The 21,407-nt window shown below is 48.6% G+C and overlaps 1 long non-coding RNA gene and 1 pseudogene across 1 annotated transcript; one reads left to right on the top strand and one right to left on the bottom strand.

Moving 5' to 3' along the window:
• Positions 1-4,248: 4,248 nt before the first annotated feature.
• On the top strand, positions 4,249-6,532 carry LOC108581783. Its single transcript, XR_002516006.2, has 2 exons — positions 4,249-4,540; positions 6,207-6,532. It is a non-coding gene; the product is annotated as an uncharacterized LOC108581783 (long non-coding RNA).
• Positions 6,533-20,091: 13,559 nt separating this feature from the next.
• Positions 20,092-20,848, bottom strand: LOC101013995 (annotated as a pseudogene).
• Positions 20,849-21,407: the final 559 nt, after the last annotated feature.

Below are 21,407 nucleotides of genomic sequence, written 5' to 3'. Positions count from 1 at the left end.
AGTTCGAGATCAGCCTGACCAACATGATGAAACCCCATCTCTACTAAAAACACAAAAATTAGCCGGGCGGGGTGGCGTGCCCCTGTAATTCCAGCTACTCAGGAGGCTGAGGCAGGAGAATCGCCTGAACCCAGGAGGCAGAGGTTGCAATGAGCCAAGATCATGCCACTGCACTCCAGCATGGGTGACAGAGTGAGACTCTGTCTAAAAAAAGAAAAAGAACAGAATGTGATATATTCACACAATGAAACATTATTCATCCATAAGAAGGAATGAAGTACTGATACATGCTAGAATACAGATGGCCCTTGAAAACACTATGCTCAGAGGAAGAAGCCAGATACAGCTAGGCTACACATTGTATGATTCTATTTCCAGTAGTACCCCGTTATCTTCAGGGGATAAATTTCAACACCACTACTGGATGCCTGAAACCACAATAGTATCTAATCCTATGAAACTATGTTTTTTCCTATACATGCATACCTATGAAGCTTAATTTATAAATTAGGCACCATAAGAGATTAGCAACAATAGCTAAGAATAAAACAGAAAAATTAGAACAATATGCCAGCTTCTGTGAAGGGACAGTTGCATGAAAAACAATAACCATATGCCAGCAGCCCTGCTCTTGCACTTCGGGTCTTGATTAAGTGAATGAAGTGTTGCTGGAACACAAGCACTGCGAAACTGTGGCCATTGATCTGGTAGCTGAGAAGGCTGCTAAGCGACTAACAGGCAGGAAGTGTAGACAGCGTGGACCATGCTGGACAAAGGGAGCGTTCATGTCCGGGGTGGGACGAAGTGGGATGGCGAGAGATTTCATCACACCACTTAGAATGATGTGTGATTGAAAACTCATATATTGTTTATTTCTGGAGTTTAATATTTTAGGACTGTGGTTGACTTCAGGTAACTGAAACCATGGAAGGTGAAACCACAGATAAAGCGGGACTACTGTATTTAAAATGTCCGGAATAGGCAAGTTCATGGAGACAGAGATCAGTGGTTTCCAGGGGCATGGCGGGGGGGGCGGGGGGACAGGAATGGGATGTGACTTCTTAATAGGTACAGAGTTTCTTTCTAGAGTGAGAACAATGTTCTGGAACTGGTGGTATGACTGCACAACTTCTGAATGTACTGGAAGTCACTGCATTTGTACAATTTGCTTATTTATTTTATTTATTTATTTTGGAGACAAGGTCTCACTCTGTCACCCAGGTTGAAGTGCAGTGGCACAATCATGGCTCACCGCAGCCTTGACCTCCAAGGCTCAGGTGATCCTCCCACCCCAGCCTCCTGAGTAGCTTGGACTACAGGCATGCACCACCGTGCCACCATGCCCGGCTAATTTTTGGATTTTTTGTAGGGATGGGGTTTCACCATGTTGTCCAGGCTGGTCTCAAACTTCTGGGTTCAAGTGATCCGCCTACCTTGGCCTCCCAAAGTGCTAGGATTATAGAGGTAAGCCACTGCCCTCAGCCTTGTACAATTTAAAATGGTTACAATGATGCATTTTACATTGAATTTCACTTCATAGGAAAGTTTTTTTAAAACAACAACAACAAACCTCTTTAATGGACACATAAATTCCCTGGGGGTCTTATTGCAATGCAGATTTGGATTAAGGAGTCTGGGTGGGTCCTGAGACCCTGATCTCCTTGCTTCTCACCTATGGCCACATTTTGAGAAGCAAGGCCACTCGAAGGGACCCCACCTCTGTGGATGAACTCCTGCTCCATCTGCCCCTATAAATAAGGAGTGCTAAAGCACAGAAAGGGGGAGTGGGCGTGTCCCCATGTCTGAGCCTGGAGGGGTTGTCGGCCTCCCCCAGGCATGGAAGTGGAGGGAGAAGGGGCTGTAGTTAAACGGGTTACTCTGTCAGCAGACACAGAGGAGACCAAAACAGTAGCTTTTATTTCACACGAAGCTGAAGAAGGAGGGTGAGAGACCAGGGCTGGCTTTCAGAGGGTGCTGCCTGGCAGGTGCACCACCTCCAGCAGCTGGGCTCCAGCTCCGGGGCTCAGAAGCCATCCGAAAGAAAGCGGCGGCCTCCACTGAGCAAGCTGGGGTGCTGCAGGGTACCCGCCCCCGCGGTGTCCAGCTGTTCCTTCCCTCCCCTCCCCAGCCCCCGGGAACTCCTGCGCACGGGACACAGGGATCAAGGAGAGAACAGAGTGCAACCCTATCCCTGCCTGATCAGTGGGGGTACCTGTCTTCCCTGCCACGGTTTTGGGGTGGAACAGGAGTGGCTCCTCACGGGGGAATGAAAGGCGCTGAGGAGCTCCGGTCGTGAGAAGGCCAATGAAGCAGGCAGCTTCTCCGCGCCGGGGCTGTGCTGAGAGGGCGTCTAGGGCCGGCTCTTCCAGAACCTCATCTGACACTGGGAAGCAGCGACCCGGTGTGTGGGGGGGGGGGGGGGGGGGGGGGGGGAGGGGGGGGAGTGGGGGGGTGCGGGTCGGAGGGTGGTAAGGGAGGGGAGCGGGGATGATGCCGTCCCGCTTCCGTCCGCAGGGGGCGCTGGGACCCTCCCTGCTATCCGGGCTCCCCTATGCGGTGTAGCAGCCGTCCCCGTCTCGCCTGCCCAGCGCCAGATGACAGCAGCCCGGAGGCTGTCCTCTGCCACCCGCACTGCTCACCCTCTCCGAGGAGGTCGGGGGCGGGGCCGAAGGGTCCCCGGGGCAGGTTCCAGGCCAGCTCCTCCAGCAGGTGTCCCCAGGTGATCCGTGGTCTTCTCTACCATCTAGAGTGAGATGGTGGGTAACGTCCGGGACAGGAGCGGTGCCACGTTCTGCTTCATCAGCCAGGTCCCAAGGAGCAGCTGGCGGTCCAGTGGGGTGCAGTGGGAAAGGACTGGGTGCTGCAGGACCTGGGTTTTCCTCACTCAAGCTTTGCCCCTACCTGCCTCAGTTTCCTCAGATGACAATATCCTACGGGGCTCGCTCTCTACGGCTCCTTCCTTTTTGGCACTCAGTCACAGGTTTGGATGAAGCGCCTGTAGATAACCTTCTCCCTTTTGGACTTTGCAGCCTGGAGCTCACATTCCTTTTGTTATTCCGCTCCCTGGTGGTGTCTCTGCCAAATGACAGGTCTGGGATTTTGAAATTTACTCACGGTTCTTAATGGTTTTTCCCTGTGTATGCCATGGACCCTACTAGCAGTGTAGTGAAGCCTAGGGACCTCTTCACAGAATAATGCCATAAATGAAAAAATAAAACATATAGAATTACCAAGGGCACCAATTGCATTAAAATATTATTCAAGTATTAGGCCGGGCGTGGTGGCTCTCGCCTGTAATCCCAGCACTTCGGGAGGCCGAGGTGGGCGGATCACCAGAGGTCAGGAGATTGAGATCAGCCTGGTCAACATGGTGAAACCCTGTCTCTACTAAAAATACAAAAAGAAGCCTGGCAAGATGATGCGCATCTGTAGTCCCAGCTACTCAGGAGGCCGAGGCAAGAGAATCACTTGAACCAGGAGGTGGAGGTTGCAGTGAGCCGAGATCATGCCATTGCACTCCAGCCTGGGCGACAGAGTGAGACTCTGCTTAAAAAAAATAAACATAAATAAATAAATAAATAAATAAACTTTTTGGCCCAGCATGGTGACTCACGCCTGTAATCCCAGCATTTTGGGAGGCCGAGGCAGGCAGATCACTTGAGGAGTTTGAGACCAGCCTGGCCATATGGTGAAACCCCATCTCTACCAAAAATACAAAAAATTAGCCGGGCATGGTGGTGCATGCCTGTGGTCCCAGCTACTCAGGAAGTTGAGGCATGAGAATCACTGGAACCTGGTAGGCGGAGGTGGCAGTGAGCCGAGATTGTACCATGCACTTTAGCCTGGGTGACAGAGCAAGACTCTGTCAAAAACAAAATTTAAAAAAATTGGATGTAATATATGTATTGGCCGGGCACAGTGGCTCATGCCTGTAATCCCAGCACTTTGGGAGGCCGAGGTGGGTGGATGGCTTGAGCTTAGGAGTTCGAGACCAGCCTGGGAAACATAGCAAAACCTCATTTCTACAAAAAAAATACAAAAATTAGCCAGGCATGGTGGTATATGTGCCGTAGTCCCAGCTACTTGGGAGGCTGAGGTGGGAGGATTGCTTGAGCCTGGGAGGTGGAAGTTGCAGTGAGCCGAGACTGCACCACTACACTCCAGCCTGGTTGACAGAGAGAGACCCTGCCTCAAAAAAAAAAAAAAAATGTATTTATTAACTCACGTGATTTAGCATCAGGCCTAACAACAACTAAAATTTTGACATAATGAAAGATATAAATGTTATGTTGAGATATTCATAACTAGAAGAAGATGAAATTATCTGAATTTCTATTGATGAAAAGCTATAGTACTGTTAACACCATGGCTTGCTGTCCGTATTTATGGTGAACAGGAATGCTCAATTTCAGTTAAAGACTTGTGACAATAAAGATGTAAAGTTTTCCCCACACAGGTTAGGAATCGTGGCTATGTAACAAAACAGTGACTGGATTTCCACCTTCCCATCCAGTACTGATGCTGAAATGTCAGGGTGGGGGTAAGTAAGGCCTTAGGAGAGGCAGGATCCATTGGGGGCTCGCCAGCCTGGCAGCCTAGATGGGAGGGTGATGTTGGACAAGGTAGCCCCAGGGCAGGATTGGCCCAGATGTCCTGACATTCCAAAGCAAGCTTGCATCTGCCCATAAAAACACCATCCTAGAAGGTGGTCCTGAATCTGCACGTCCTTCCAAACCACCCTGTTACCTCCTCCATGACATCTAGATGGCATTGCACAGCCATGTGTCTGTCCCACGCTGTGCTCTGAGCTGAGTCTCCTCAGGGAGGGCTGAAGGGTTCTGCAGCTGTGGGAAAACAAGTCTTGTCACTGTGGGACCCTTAGTTTTCCATAATGCCAGAGACTCATGTAAACACTGGGCTAAATTGAGGTCAGTCCTCAAAGCAAACTCAAGAGCAAGCAGAGGATGGCCCAGGTGGGGGTCAGTGTGTGAGTGTCAGCCATCTCAATCCCACCAGTCTCTACAGCCACAGTCACCTACAGACCCAGATGGACCTTCTCAAAGAGGTGAAGCCCAGGGATGAAGGGAGGGCAGGCTTCAGCCAGGAAGAATGGCACCTGCAACAATGGAGAGGCCTGAAAGAGCATGGCTCACGGTGCAAACCCTGCAGGCAGCCTGCAGTGGCTGGAGATACAGGGTAGGCAGGAGAGAGACTGGAGAGGGAAGTCCTGGAAATGAAGCCAAGGGGGCGGAGCTTTAACCCAGAGACTTTAATAAACCAGTTCTGATGCTTGTTTTTTCGCTGTTCTTGTTTTGTTTTGTTTTTGATGGAGTCTAGCTCTGTTGCCACGGCTGGAGTGCAATGGCGCAATCTCGGCTCACTCCAACCTCCGCCTCCTGGGTTCAAGCAATTCTCCTGCCTCAGCCTCCCAAGTAGCTGTAGGAATAGTGAGGAAGAAAATGAGAGGAGGTATTTCAGTAGCAGCACTGGCACTGGGAACCTGTTAGTAAGAGCTGGCATGTGATGAGTGCTTACCATGCACCATGTAGGGTGCTAACTTAACCTCTCCAACAACCTGCTGTTATGCCCAATCTACACGTAGGAAAACCCTACACAGAAGGGTGAAAGGATGAGTCCAAAGTCACTACTCACAAGCAGAGGATCTGCCATTCAAGCCGCTCAACTCTTGATTCAGCATTGTTCTCCTTGAGTTAGCTCTTCCAGGCACCACTAACCCTCACAGCAGAAGTCTGAGATCCCTGATTCTGCACTCGAGTTTCAGAGTTGGTAAGCCTGAGATGCCTGTGGGGCATCAGGGTTGGCTGGAACCTTGGAGAACACTGACATTCAGGAAGGAGGGTGCTGCCCCAGTGGTCAAGAGAAGCCAAGAGCTTTACAGGTTCTACAGGGGATGAAATGGGTCAACATGCCTGAAAGCAGCAGGGAGGTCTAGCAAGATAATGACTGGAAAGAGAGCACAGGAAAGGCCCTGCTAAATTTCATCCCAATACTTTCAGGAGTGGAGGAAAAGCAGAGTTTGGATTACTGTGAGATGAAAAGGGAAGGTGAGGTTGGGGGTGGAAACTTGGATTCTGGAAAATTTCATGAAGCTTGGCTGTGAAGGAAGGGAGATTGGATCGCAAGGTCTAGAGAAGTATTTATGGTTGTCATTTGGTTTTTGTTTTGTTTTGTTTTGTTTTTTTAAGTATTGGAAAACACAACCATGCTTACAGCCTGAGGGACAGGAGGAAGACAAGAGAACCCAAGGAACGCACTTCCTGAATTGATGGGAGGCCCTGGATCCAGAGCACGTGGGACCGCATCTGTAAGGAAGACAGAGGGAATGCAGCAAAAATGGACAAGGGTAAACCATCTAACTAGAGGGCCAAAAAGTGGAGTGAGCTCCCACCTGGTAGCCTCTATTTACTCTGTGCAGTGAGATGGAGATCACGTAGCGAGGAGGGCTAGATGTGAAACTGTCAAGAATTCTATGACTAGGTTGCTAAACACAGACATTAAAATAGTGACCATGGTGTCTGGAAATGGTAACTCGTGCCTGTAATCTTAGCACTTTGGGAGGCTGAGTGGGAGGATCGCTTGAGGCCAGGAGTTCGAGACCAGGCTGATTAATATAGTGAGACCCCATCTCTAAAAAGAAAAAAGTTTTAAGTAAAAAAAAAAATCGTGGCCATGATGAGAACACTTACACCGCAGAAATCAACAACACCCCCTCCTCTTTTTTTTTCTTTTTTTTTTTTTTTTTGAGAGCCAGTCCATCAGTGCACCACTAGGTAAGGGACTTGAATACAGACAGGGCTTCAAAAGGGGATGTGCAGAATGAGGGATGCAGTGGAGGAGAACTATGCGGAATGAGCTGGCATCAACAAGAATCCTGGAAGCATGAGTCCTCCCCCAGCAGTGCTCCACAGTGTGGGTGCAGAGTGGCAAAGACAGATGGCCGGATGGAGCTGAAACCTAGGAGTCTGCAGGATGGATGTGGTGGAGGCAAGGGGCCAAGGAACTGAGATTTGGCCAGCCGGGGGCTTAGGAGAGGAGCCCTGGAATCCAGCTGGGATAAGGAAAGAAATGAGGCCAAGAAGAGGGCCAATAAATTGGGAGAAATGGGGGCTGAAGAGACTGGAGGTCTTAGGAATCACAGGAGGAACAAGAGGTAAAGAATATTGCAATTTTAGCTTTTAGAGGTAGAGCAGCTTCAGATAGTGACAGCATTAAGGCTGTGGCCATGGATGTGGGCATCCAAAGCTCAGTGCGGGGAGAGAGTTACGGAGCTGATCTCTCTGTGTGCAGTGTTTGTAGCTATAGGGTCTTGGTGTTGGATGGGTTGGCCGAGGGGTCATCTGCAGTTATCTAGAAGTGGGGCAGGTCTTGAGATGGGACGGAGCCGGTGATGGATGTGTAACTCTGAGAGGCCGAGTGATTTGCCCAAGGTCACACCATCTGCAAACGCCTGGACCTCAGGCACCCTGACCTCCTGGCCTCATCTCAGCAAGGTGGGGCTCCCTGCCCTGTGATTTTCTGATTCCAACTCTAGCTCTCAGCTCTTTCACTCAGGGATGAGAACAAGACAAGGGACAAAACGTCCTTCTACTCTGAGCGTCTTTAGTGGAGAACAATCTGTTTTTCAAATTCTCCTTTTCATTATTTCTCTCCACTGAGCTTAGAAAAGACTCTTCGAAAGCTAATGGTGTTATTGCTGAATCTGGGGAGGGAGGAGGACATTATAACGACGCTTTGGCTATTTTTTTAAGGCAAGTCCTTTAATGACCCATACTGAAATATTTCCAGATGAAATGCTGTGCTGTCTTGGATTTACTTCCAAATAATCCAGGCCTGGGTGGGGGAGGGGGAGAGGCATGCGTGGATGTTTAGAGCAAACAGGATGGGCTGAGAGTTGCTAATTGCTGAAGCTGGGTGATGAGCATGTGGGGGCGCATTCAGCGATTCTCTACTGTTGTGTGCATGGTTTGAAATGCTCCATAACAAAAGTAGGCTGTCTGATGGGGTTGTCAGCAGAAAGCAGCAGCCATTGTGGGCTGCAGGCATCCATGTAAAATATTCAGAGAGGTCCCTGGGGGCTATGCTCGTCCTGGCCCCACATTCTGAGAAGGTCCTTGAGAGGCAGGAGCAGGTCTAGAGGAGGCTATGGAAAAGGATTCCTTTGTTTTTTCTTTTTTTTTTTTTTGGACAGGGTTTCACTCTGTCACCCAGGCTGAAGTGCAATGACATGATCATGACTCACGGCAACCTCTGCTTCCCGGGTTCAAGCAATTCTCCCACCTCAGCCTCCAGAGTAGATGGGACTGTAAGCACACACTACCACTCCTGGCTAAGTTTTGTATTCTTTGTAGAGATGGGGTTTCACTATGTTGCCCAGGCTAAGCTCAAACTCCTGGGCTCAAGTGATCCACCCGCCTCGGCCTCCCAAAGTGCTGGGATTATAGGCGCGAGCCACCGCACCCAGTCTGGGACTCCAAATTTTAACTCAGTGGCTCAGCTGAAACTGGGCTGCTCGGCTTGGAGAAGAAAAACTCTGAGGGGGCTGGAAGAGCTGTTCTCACCCACAGAGTGGCCGACCTGGGGGAGGGCCTGTCGTCATGAGTCTGTGGATACATACACCCTCTGCTGGCTCTGTCCAGAGGCCTTTGGCCAAGGCTTTCCCCTGAGGCTCACCTGCCCTCTCCCAGATCCTAGCCATTGTCCCCTCACCCACTTCCCGTAGGCTCAGGCCAGCAGGACGCAGTGTGACCTGCCAGTCAAGTGGGAGTCTGGCTGCCTTGAAAGTCAGGAGCAACCAGAGCCTGCTCCTCTCCACTGGCCTAAAACACCCTGTTCTCTACGTATCTGTGACGAGGTCTAACTTGGCTCCAAAACCCCTTCAAGGAAAAGGCGGGGCTGAGGTCGCTCCCCACGTGGCTCAGCACAAATCCTTCATATCTGGACAAAACTGTGTCTGTGCACCCTGGAGCAGCTGTCCATGAGCTCACTGGGGTCTCCACGGAGTGCATCTGAGAGAGCAAGCCTGGGGCAGGGCCTGACGTTGTACTGCCTGCTCCCTCTGCACCGGGGTCCTCACCACGGCGCTGACTTGAATGCATCATGGCAGAAAGCATGCTGGAGACCCCTGTTCTCAGCCTGGTTCAGCCACTAATGATTGTGGGATTGTGAGAAAGTTTCTTCTCCTCCCCGAGACTCTGCTGCCTCCTCCATAAAATGGAGTAGGGTAGGCTGGAGGCCCTGACTCCCCCATGTAGCTCATCCTTGATTCTTCTCTGTCTTTTGGCGGCTGCAGAAGAGGCCTCAAAAATTAGCTATAGGAGCTGGGCTCAGTGGTTCACACCTGTAATCCCAGAGCTTTAGGAGGCTGAGGCAGGAGGATCACTTGAAGCCAGAAGTTTGAGGCCACCCTGGGCAACATAGTGAGACTCTGTCTCTATCAAAGAAACAAACAAAAAAAACATTAAAAAAATTATCCAGGATTGGTGGTTTATGCTTGTCGTCTCAGGTATTTGGACAGCTGAGGCAGGAGAGTCGCTTGAGCCCAGGAGTTTGAGACTACAGTCAGCTATGATTGCACCACTGCACTCCAGCCTGGGCGACAGAGAAAGACCATGTCTTGTAAAAAAAAAAATTAGTAGACACGCACGTGCACCCGTGGGGCTGTCAGTGGCTCAGACAAGAGGAGTGGAAAAGGCTGAAGGATTATGATGATCAACCCTGAGCAGCCAAGGCTATGGCTCCGCAGGGCTCCCTTCCTTCCTTTCCTCCTGCTCTCCCAGGCCCTGCCAGTTGGGAAATGGACCTCCTTGGATGCTGCGTTGTTTTCTCCTGCCTGGCTCCTGCTCGGCTCCTGCTCAGGGCCTGATGTGCACCCTGGATGGTGGCCATGGGCGGGGCTTCCTGTGCTGGCGAGAACAGGCTGCTGTGGAGCCCGGAGGCCCCAGGGGAGGGCTGGGCTGGGCTGGCTGCCCCCGTTAAAAAGACGTGGCCCTTGGGTCCCAAACTCTGAGGCAGAAGTACCGCTCCCTCTACTTCCAGGTCTTACAGGGAGAATCTTTTGTATCTGGACCCAAACAGTAAGAAAGGGTCACGACACAGATGGTTTCTGCAGGCTGGGTGATGAGAAACATTTCCTCAGGCGTCTGTGAAAGGTGCTGCTCTATCTTCTGAATTGTCAAAGTCACACTCTGCTTTGAAAAGCAACCCTGGCCACCTGGGGGTTAATTATATTTGATCACATTCAATATAATAGAATAATACATTTACCACATCCAATATTTGTATTAAAATGTATGATTCATTCAAAATCATCCATGGGTTTTGATTATTTTTGAAAGCAGCAGAACACTATTCTTCAAGTGTTTCTATAAAAAGAATTCCAAATTGTGAGCCGGCCGTGGTGGCTCATGGTCTTTTAGCCATCAGGGATAAAGGTTTCTCTAAGTGCTGCTAAAAGAAACCTGGGGCCCAGCATGGTGGCTCACGCCTGTATCCCAGCACTTTGGGAGGCTGAGGCAGGCTGATCACTTGATGTCAGGAGTTCGAGACCAGCCTGGCCAACATGATGAAACTCCCCTGCCCCCGTATCTGCTAAAAAAAAATTGCAAAAATTAGCCGGGCGTGGGGGTGCGCACCTGTAATCCCAGCTACTCATGAGCCTGAGGCACGAGAATTGCTTGAACCTGGGAGGCAGAGGTTGTGGTGAGCCGAGATCACACCACTGCACTCCAGCCTGGATGACAGAACGAGACTCTGTCTCAAAAAAAACAAACAAACAAACAAAAAAAAAGGTTGGAAGTCTGACATGCTAGAGATACCTCTCAATTTATAGAAAATACAAGGGGTGGAGGTATTTAAATGACATCAAAGGGATGCAATTAGCAAAATCTAAATGTGGAAAACTTTACAGGACAAACTTAGTTTCTTCAACAACAAAAATTAAGTTAAAAAGGGGGAGAGAAGATTTACATATTTAAAGAGACCTAACAGACATATTGACCAAATGCAGTGTATGCAATCTTATTTGGATCAAACAAATGAATTGTAAAAAGATATGACACAATCAAGGACATTTGAACAGTGATTGAATATTTAATGATGTTCAATCACACACTGTTTTGGGAGTGTGATCGTGGCATTGCAGTTATGTTTATTGAAAGAGTACTTATCTCTTAGAGGTACACAAGGAAATATTTACAGATGAAAATACATGATGCCAGACCAGGCGTTGTGGTTCACATCTGTAATCCCAGCACACTGAGAGGCCGAGGCGGGTGGATCACTCGAACCCAGGAGTTCAAGACCAGCCTGGCCAACATGGTGAAACCCTGTCTCTACTAAAAATACCAAAATTGGTCAGGTGTGGTGGCGCATGGCTGTAGTCCCAGCTACTCAGGAGGCTGAGGCAAGAGAATCACTTGAACTCAGAAGGTTGAGGTTGCAGTGAGCTGAGATTGAGCCACTGCATTCTAGCATGGGTGACAGAATGAGACCCTGTCTCAAAAAAAAAAAAAAAAGAAAGAAAGAAAGAAAGAAAATATACAATGTCTGGATTTCCTTCAAAATAATCCAGAGAGGGGAAAGAGGGTGGAGACTATAGATCAGATAAAACTGCCCATGGGCCGGGCGCGGGGGCTCACGCCTGTCATCCCAGCACTTTGGGAGGCTGAGGCAGGCAGATCACGAGGTCAGGAGATGGAGACCATCCTGGCTAACACAGTGAAACCTCATCTCAGGCCGGGCGCGGTGGCTCAAGCCTGTAATCCCAGCACTTTGGGAGGCCGAGACGGGCGGATCACGAGGTCAGGAGATCGAGACCATCCTGGCTAACCCGGTGAAACCCCGTCTCTACTAAAAAATACAAAAAACTAGCCGGGCGAGGCGGTGGGCGCCTGTAATCCCAGCTACTCGGGAGGCTGAGGCAGGAGAATGGCATGAACCCGGGAGGCAGAGCTTGCAGTGAGCTGAGATCCGGCCACTGTACTCCAGCCTGGGCGACAGAGTGAGACTCTGTCTCAGAACAATCCTGGAGAACAAGCAGAAAACTCAGCTCTACTAAAAATACAAAAAAAACTAGCCGGGCGAGGTGGCGGGTGCCTGTAGTCCCAGCTACTGGGGAGGCTGAGGCAGGGCAATGGCGTGAACCCGGGAGGCAGAGCTTGCAGTGAGCTGAGATCATGCCACTGCACTCCAGCCTGGGCGACACAGCGAGACTCTGTCTCAAAAAAAAAAAAACCAAAAACCGTAAAAAACTGCCTATGAACTGATACTTGTTGAAGCAGGGTTGATAAGTACATTATATCTTTCTTTCATATACTATTATTTTGTATTTTTTTGTATCCAAAAGTTTTCATAGTCAAAAGTTAGGGTATATCATCTAAAATCTGAAAGAATACGCACAAAAATGTAGGAAGTTGATGTGAAATTATGCTAATACATGAATACTTATCTCCTTCTTCTTTTTTTTTTGAGATGGAGTCTTGCTCTGTCACCCAGGCTGGAGTGTGGTGGCGCGATCTCGGCTCACTGCACCCTCTGCCTCCCAGGTTCAGATGATTCTCCTGCCTCAGCCTCCTGAGTAGCTGGAACTACAGGCTTGTGCTACCAGGCCCCGCTAATTTTTTGTATTTTTAGCAGAGACAGGGTTTCACCACGTTAGCCAGGCCGGTCTCGATCTCTTGACCTCGTGATCTGCCTGCCTTGGCCTCCCAAATTCCTTTTCTTCTTAATCTGTAGCAATGAGCATGCATAATCAGAAAGAAAAATAACGTTTAAAAGTGAGTTTAAATTAAAGTCTCTGTGCAAGTTGTGGCTAAAAGGGGCACCAAAAGTAGCCACTTGTGGGCAGGCTGCTCCCTCCTCCCTCTGGGAGAAGCACAGGTGCTGCTTTGTGCCCTTAGCCCTGGAGCCTGGGGCTGAGCTGGGAGGGAGTAAAGGAGAGGGGGATGGGAGGGTGTGTACTGGGGCCTGTACTCTATGCTGGGCAGAGTTCCAGCCACTCCTCATGCAGCTTGTGAGGAAGCCATTGGTGGTCATCTTTAACAGGTGGGTAAACTGAGGCTCAGAGAGATCAGTGGAGTCATCTGAGAGAATGTGTTTGATGCATGTTCCCTGCTGGGCACTTCCTCTCTCATCTAATCCCTGAGGCCAACCCTGTGGGGTGAGTATCATTCTCCCCAATTTATAGAGGCAGAAACAGCACCAGAGAGGGGAAGGGACTCACCCAAGGCAGGAGATCCCGAGGGCTGGTCTGGATCCTTTCCCCAAGTGCTTAATCCCACAGTTCACCAGGCCCTGAAAGGCGCTAGGGGCTTCTATCTTAGCACAGAGCACTTCTGCCAAGGTCGGGGCAATGACCGAGGGGGCAGGAGGCCTGTATGCTTTGTGAGGACTCTGCCGTGGCACCACCGTGAGATCTGAGCTTTCCCCTCACCTGGGCAACTGGAATGAGCTCTAGCCATCCCTGGCTAAATGGGGTTGTGGCTTGTAAACTGTAAAGTCCTGTGCAATGTGCAGGATGGTGGAATAGCATCCGTGTACTGCCCCACACTGCAGTCTAGTAAGTCTCTTGACATGAGTCACCCTGTCTAAGCCTCACCTGTGAAGGGGCAGCATTAAGCTGAGGGGGGAGGTGGGGGGAAGAAAGGGGACAGTGAAAGGCAAGGAACCCAGTTAGTAGAGTACCCAGACAGCCTCTCCCTCCCGCACAGCTCTCCACCTCCACCCAGTCCCCCATCTCCACCCAAAACAGCTGGGTTCCCCAGCGAAGCTCCCTGGAAACCGGGAGGCTGACTTCTTCGCCTACTGCAGAACCACCTGAGGCCACCTGGCAGGTGAATCGGTGGCCTCTCTCCTGGGCTCGCCTGCCTGACTCCTTAAGGCTGTGCTGGTCTGGCCTGGGTCACACACCCTTTGGAATCTGGCTTCTTAAGCAATGTCCCCTAAGGCCAGGCCTGAGCCTCCGCAGGCCCTCTGAGAGGGAGCTGGCCTCCGGGGCTCCCCCACCCAGCAGCTGTGACCTCCCACCCCGGATCCTGGCTCCTCTCTCGCCAGCTCTACTCTGGGCATCGAGCTGCCCTCTCTCTTCTTTTTGGTCTCTCTGAAACCTTTCTCTTTTCTTCAATATCCTCTCTCCCTCCACCCCTTGCCAATGTAGTCACTGTTTCTCTTTCCTTCTCTTTTGTCTCTCGAACTCCTTTTTCTTTCTATCTTAGTTCATATCTGTTCAGGGAAAGCCTCTGTCTGTCTCGGCCTCTCCTTTTTTCCTTTTCACTGTTTATTCTTCCCTCTCTCCTTTACCTCTCCGTTGCTCTACTTCTCTGCCTTTTTCTGAGTCTGTTTCCTCTCTCCATCTTTCTCTCCATCCCTCCCGCCCTGCATCTGCCTCTCTCTCCATCTCGCTGCTGTGTCCAGCTCTCTCTCTCTCTCTGTCCCTCTCTCTTACTCATTCCTTCCTCGCCATCTGCGGATCTCCCCGGCTCCGTGTCCCCTGCCGCGCCCCGCGCTCCACTCACTGGCCAAAGCGCCCGCGGCGCGGAGCAGGGCCAGCCGGGCCAGTGCGCAGAGCAGGAGCCGCAAGGTGCCGACCCGGCCGAGCGCCCCGCTGCCTCTGCATGCAGCCGCCGTTCCCGGATCGCGCCCTGCCCGCCCGGGAGGAAACGCCCTCAGTCCGAGCCAGAATTCCTGGGCGGCTCTGGGCTTTCTGGCTCCAAAGAACCCGCCTCCTCTAGAGGCCCCTGGGCACCCCGTGGGCAGCGCGGAGGCCACAAACCCCCGGGAGCTGAGGCACCAACGTGCCACCCGGGCGCCTCCAGAGTAAGGGGCCGCCCCGGAGTCCCCGCGCCTCCGGGGGGCCCGGGAGGAAGGGGAGGGGTTGGGCGAGGTCACGGGCTCAAGGCGATTGAGGCTGGGGTCAGGGGTTTGTTATGAGCCCGTTTCACAGGCAGGCAGACTGAGACTCGGAGAGAAGTGTCTTCCTCGGCATCATTCTCAGCCATGGCACAAGATCTGAACCCCCGTCTCCTGGGAGTGTGGAAGCGTTTCTCTGGCTACCAAGAACAAGAAATTAATTCTAATTACACGGAACAGTGTCTGGCCCTAAGAGGGAGACCCAGAAACTCACTGCTCCGGTAAGGGAGTGACAGCAATGTGAAAAGGTACTTTTCAAAAAAAAAAAAAAGGTAAAATCGTGACTCTCGTAAAGATATGAAATTAGCATATACTAAAGGTTTTATTTAATTCATTATTAATGAGGGGACAAGTAAGATGGTACAAGCAGTCCAAAGTTTAGAGCATAGTAGTGGAAACTTCCCCTAGGGGACACGCCCATCCAACAAGTGCAACAAGAAATTAAGTTTTTGTGAAAACACCAAGCAAAAAAAGCCGCAGCTCTAACTTCTCTGCTTCAGAGCCCTGAGGGCCTTGCCTGGCTGTAAGAGGAATGCACCAAGCCTAGCAGAATGCCTTTGTCCATCAGGGGTCCCCATTGGGGTTCACTGGAGCCCTTGCACATCAGGGCTGCCTCTCTGCCTTCTGTGTTCCTGGCTGTGGCTGTGCAATTGTCCAAAACAGTCACCACGCTAACCAGTGATCCAGTTCTCACTCCCTCCTCCAGAGCAAGCTAATAGCCTCGGATGAAGAAATTCTGGTTCTAAGCCCAAGAATCTGAGACAGACTCAGATCTAAATCTTTTTAAAGCCTTCAAGGAGATTATGATGCCCACATGGGCTGGCTCAGAAGAATTTATTTCAGGAATGCCAAGAATTTCTCGTGCGGGTGGTAGGACATTCCTTGATAGTTTAGCCAGGTGGGAAGTTGTCAAAGAACTGCCAAACCCATAAGGATTCTTGTAGCTCAGAGCCAGTGGGCTACCTTATGTTTTGAATTTAAGATTAAGGAAAAAATATATATATATACAATGCATTCTTGTTGTGGTAGAGCATAAAGTAATTAAGTATACAGAGTAAAACATGAAAGTGTTTTCTGTTACGAATTCCCTCTGTCCAACGATTCAGGTCCAGTCCCCTTGGCTTGGAAGGTTCTGCCTGTTCCACATCTATGCACTCCCCATCTATCTAATGTACATTCAGACACAAATGTATACACATGAGATCAAATCATAGATATTTTGAAAATTTGCTTCCATTCATGTTTACCTAGTCATAACATTAAATCTTGGCTGGGTGCAGTGGCTCAAGCCTGTAGTCCCAGCACTTTGGTAGGCCAAGGTGGGTGAATCACCTGAGGTTAGTAGTTTCATATCAGCCTGTTCAACATGGTGAAACTCCGTCTCTGCTAAAAATACAAAAAATTAGCAGGGCATGGTGTTGGGCACCTATAGTCCCAGCTACTCTGGAGGCTGAGGCAGGAGAATCCGTTGAACCCAGGAGGCGGAGGTGGCAGTGAACCAAGATTGCACCACTGAACTCCAGCCTGGGCAACAGAGCAAGACTCCGTCTAAAAAAAAAAAATCTTGGAGATCAGTCTATGTGAGTACAGATAAATCCACTTCATTCCTTTTAAGAGTTACAAAATATTCGATGGCTGGATGCAAGCAGCATTATTCATCCAAACAGTCCCCTATTCACGGACATGTAGATTGCTTCCTTTTTCTCTCCAATATAAAGTAAGCTTTAATAAACATACCTTTGCATATATTTTTATGTGCATAGTACATATTCATGTGCTTCTGAAAGGCTGGAAGAGGAATCATTGCATCAAAGGGCCTTTTACATTTTGCCAGATAGGCCAAAAACTGTTCCCCAAATTGTCACTAAACCCACAGGAGGGACAGGGGTCTTCAAGCGCTGTTCCAAGGTGCACACCAGTACTTGTTTAGTCTAGGTAGGAATTAGGCTGCAGGGGGCACCATTTACATAAAATACTTCTGGATTGGAGCTACCTGAAGTGTAAATCTAGCGGTCACTTACATTCTCCAACACTGGATATTTATCATTTAAAATTTTGACAGCTTGATGATGGAAAATGTTACCTTGTTATTTTTATTTACATGCTATTTATGATGAGTGAGGTTAAACTTTATTTGCCTCTTCAATTACTTTTTTCTATTTTCTTCCCTTTCCTTTGTATACTCTGATTATTAATGCAATGCCTGTTATATATGTTGGCAATGTCTTCCTCCAGCCTTCCATTATCTTTAAGTTTCTTGGTGGTCTTTCATTGTTCAGAAGTTTTAAATATTAGGTAGCCAAATCTCTCAATATTTTCCTTTATGGCTTATGGAGTTTACAACTTTCTTATGATTCCTTGAATCAAGACTGTAAAGATATTTTTCTATGTTTTCTTCAAATAGTTTTAAGGTTTTTCTCAAGGTCTAATGTCTAATCCATCTAGAATTTTTATGTGGTTGCAAGGAAGGACTCAAAGTTAAATTTTTCCCTAAATGTATATCTAAATGTCTTAATTCTCTTTATTGCATGATCCATCCTTTTGCCACTACTTTGAACATAAAGTAGTTTGCTAGCTGCTCATTTCCAAAGGGAGTTCTGGGAAAATCTCTATACATCATGTCTGTCACAAGGTCAAGGAAACAAAAATACAAAATAGACTTATAATTTCAATAAATACTGAAACCATGTTTGATGAAATTAAACAGCTCGAACACCTGGGCTCAAGTGATCCTCCTGCCTCAGCTTCCCAAAGTGCTGGGATTGTAGGAATGAGCCACCATGCCGGGCCAACTACTTTTGTCTTAAATAGTTCCTATGTACATACAAGAAAAAGGAGAAATGTATTCTTTATTAAATCAGGAATGAGGTAAAGATGCCATTATTGGTCAGGCATGGTGGTTCACGCCTATAAGCCCAGCACTTTGGGAGGCCAAAGTGGGAGGATCACTTGAGCTGAGGAGTTCAAAACCAGCCTTGGCAACATAGCATGACCCCCATCTCTACTAAAAATTTTAAAAAAAAAACATTAGCTGGGCGTTGCACACGCCTGTTACTGGGCAGGCTGAAGCAGGAAGATGGCTTAAGCCTAGGAGTTTGAGGCTGCAGTGAGCTATGATCATACCACTGCACCCCAGCCTGGGTGACAGAGTGAGACACTGTTCTAAAAAATAAATAAATCATTTAAAAATTAAAAATTAAACTAAAAAATAAAAAAGATGCCACTATCAACAAGTGTTAGGCCGGCCGCGGTGGCTCACGCCTGTAATCCCAGCACTTTGGGAGGCAGAGGCGGGTGGATCACTTGAGGTCAGGAGTTCAAGATCAGCCTGGCCAACATGGCGAAACCCTGTCTCCACTAAAAATACAAAAACTAGCCAGGCATGGTAGCACACACCTCTAATCCCAGCTACTAGGGAGGCCAAGGCAGGAGAATTGCTTGAACCCCGAGGGCGGAGGTTTCAGTGAGCCAAGATCGTGCCACTGCACTCCAGCCTGGGCGACAGAGTGAGGCTTTGTCTCAAAAAAGAAAAAAAAAGAAAAAAAATTAAGATAAGTGTTTGGAAATCAATTTATTTCCAACAGAAACCAGCCCAAACATGTAAAGGGAAACTCCTGGGCAAAATGATAGTATGGACCCAGCTAACAAATCTCCTCCTTCCAGTGTTCTCTAAAGTGGCCAGTGAAATTAAAGATAGGGGAGAGTGGCATCAGTGGCAGGAACTAGAGAAATATGCCAACCATATGCCAGGCCGCAAAGCAAGGGGGTAGCCAGTTGGATCTAATAATACCTCTTATTATTTATTATTGTTCTATTATTTGCTAAACTTCTCTGAACCTGGTATTGTGCTAAGGCTGTATATGCATTATGCTATTTAATCCTTGCGTCAGTAAACCTATCAAGTAGATATCCTTATCCCCATTTTAAAAAATAAGATCTATTAAATGTATTTGATTCAACGGTAGAGGGTGGCACATCCCAGTTTGGAAGCTGGATAGATCTGATTCCAAAGCTCATGGTCCTCAGCATGATTAGGCCTCTTGACTCTCAAGTCCCAGGAAAGGCACTAAATAGAGAATCTGGAGAAGCATAGAGGTGAGAAAGGAACAAATGGGATATGGGGGGCGCAGAGGGGCAAGCCCTGTGAAGCTGGGGGAGAACGCTCATAACCACCTGCATGAATGAAGGGCCCTAATGTGCAGACGTTTCTCTTTCACTTAATGCTTCCGTGACCTCATGATCCACGCAGATTGTGACGAGACGTGCCAGGGCCATGGAAGCATGGAGAATGTGAGGCTTGGAGAAGTTAGGAGGTGCCCCAGGGCGCACAGAGACTAGTTACGGATTTGGGGATTTGCTCCAGGCACCTGTGCTGCCTCCACAGGCGATGCTCTAGGATGTGCATAGGTCCTCCCAGCCTGGCTGGGCCAGGGCACAAGTGGTGGAGAGTCTGACAGGGGCTTGCTCTCCCAACCCACACCCAAAGGCAAAGGGCCAAAGGAAACAGGAATTAGGGGCTAGTCATCTCTCTGGGGAGAGACACGCGGTGAGAGGACAGCCCAGTTAAAAGAGCCTCAGTGACTGGGAGGGCCTGAGCTGTACAAAGCCTCCTTCTCTTCTCCCTTTGGCACAAGAGAGGATTTCCAGAGATACCAGGAAGACCCACACCAGGAGAGCTGTCAGTGAGTGCTGGGCAAGGCTAGCCTACTCTCTACACAGATGGACAGGGGCTACTAACCCAAGGCACAGAAGTTACAGCCGGAGAAAGTGAGCCAGTGAAGTGTGAATGTGGATGTCTCTGTTAGGGGAAGGAAAAGGAGGGGGCGACTCAACGGGTTGAGATTTAAGTTTTTTGAGGTTAGATGCAGTGGCTCACTCCTGTAATCCTAGCACTTTAGGAGGCTGAGGTGGGAGGATGGCTTGAGTTCAGGAGTTCAAGACCAGCCTGGACAACATAGCAATACCCTGTCTCTATAAAAAAATTTTAAAATTAGCCAGGCATGGTGGCACACACCTGTAGTCCCAGCTACTCAGGAGGCTGAGGTGGAAGGATGGCAGGAGCTCGGGAAGTTGAGGCTGCAGTAAACTATGATTACACTGCTGCATGCCAGCCTGGGTGACAGAGTGAGACCCGTCTCAAAAAAAGAAAATGGAAGTTTTTGTTTCTTTTTTTTTTTTTTTTTTTTTGGTTTGCAAGTTTTATTCAAGAACTCGTACAAAACATTACAGATAAATGGAATTTAATCCTTGTCTTCTTCCTCTTCCTCGTCCTCGTTAATTTGGAAGTAACGTAATTCATAACTCTCTTTGCTGTTAGCAGCTATGCAAACCAATCACGTAGATTATTCTTCAAAATTTTTTGGTGTGATATTTCAAATAACTTTTGGAAAAAGGCACCTCAGATGTCACGGTGATCTTGCTCTTGCTGCTTTCAATGGTCACCACCCCTCCACCAAGTTTCCCAGCTTTTCAATTCACTTTGATGCTCTCTTGCAAAAACTGCTCGAAATTGGCAGCGTCCATGATTCCATCTTCCATGGGGTGGGTGCAATCAAGAGTGAACTTCAGAACCTGCTTCTTCTTTTGGCCCCCCTTCACCACAAGCTTTTTCACGGGTGCCATGGCAGCAGTGGAGGCAGAAAGAGAGCTGTTTCTTTTAAAATTGTAATTAATTTTATAAAGTTTCAGTAGCTTTGGGGTTACAAGTTATATTTGGTTACATGAATGAATTGTATAATGGTGAATTCTGAGATTTTAGTGCACGCACCACCCAAGTAGTGTTCATTGTATCCAATATGTAGTTTTTTATCCTAGACTCCCCGCCCTTCCTCCCCCTTCTGAGTTTCCAGGGTTCATTATATCACTCTGTATGTCTCTGTGTCCTCATAGCTTAGCTCTTACTTGTAAGTAAGAACATATGGTATTTGGTTTTCCATTCCTGACTTACTTCACTTAGAATAATGGTCTCCAACTCCATCCAAGTTGCTTCAAAAGACATTATTTCTTTCCTTTTTATGGCTGAGTAGTAGTCCATGGTGTATGTATACCACATTTTCTTTATCCACTCATTGCTCAAGGCACTTAAGATGGTTCTGTACCTTGCAAATTATGAACTGTGCTGCAATAAGCACAACCCCTTTAATCTGCCCCCTTTCTTACATGTGGCCCTGAATCCTCCCAGGTAGGAGAAGATGTAGGAAGATGGGAAGGTCTACTTGGTACAGGGAGAAGCCAAGTGTAGAGTGAGGGTGGAGGTGTAATACTAAGAGTTATGACCAGGCATGGTGGCTCACACCTGTAATCCCAGCACTTTGGGAGGCAGACGTGGGCAGATCACCCGAAATCAGGAGTTTGAGACCAGCCTGGCCAACATGGTGAAACCCCATCTCTACTTAAAAAAAAAAAAAAAAAAATACCAAAAAATATAAAAATTAGCCAGGTGTGGTTGGCACACATCTGTAATCTCAGCTACTTGGGAGGCT

The sequence above is a fragment of the Papio anubis genome, chromosome 10, assembly GCF_008728515.1.
Source record: "Papio anubis isolate 15944 chromosome 10, Panubis1.0, whole genome shotgun sequence".
NCBI lineage: Eukaryota > Metazoa > Chordata > Mammalia > Primates > Cercopithecidae > Papio > Papio anubis.
Note: the sequence above shows the minus strand (reverse complement) of the source record. Positions and strands in the feature narration are given on the sequence as shown.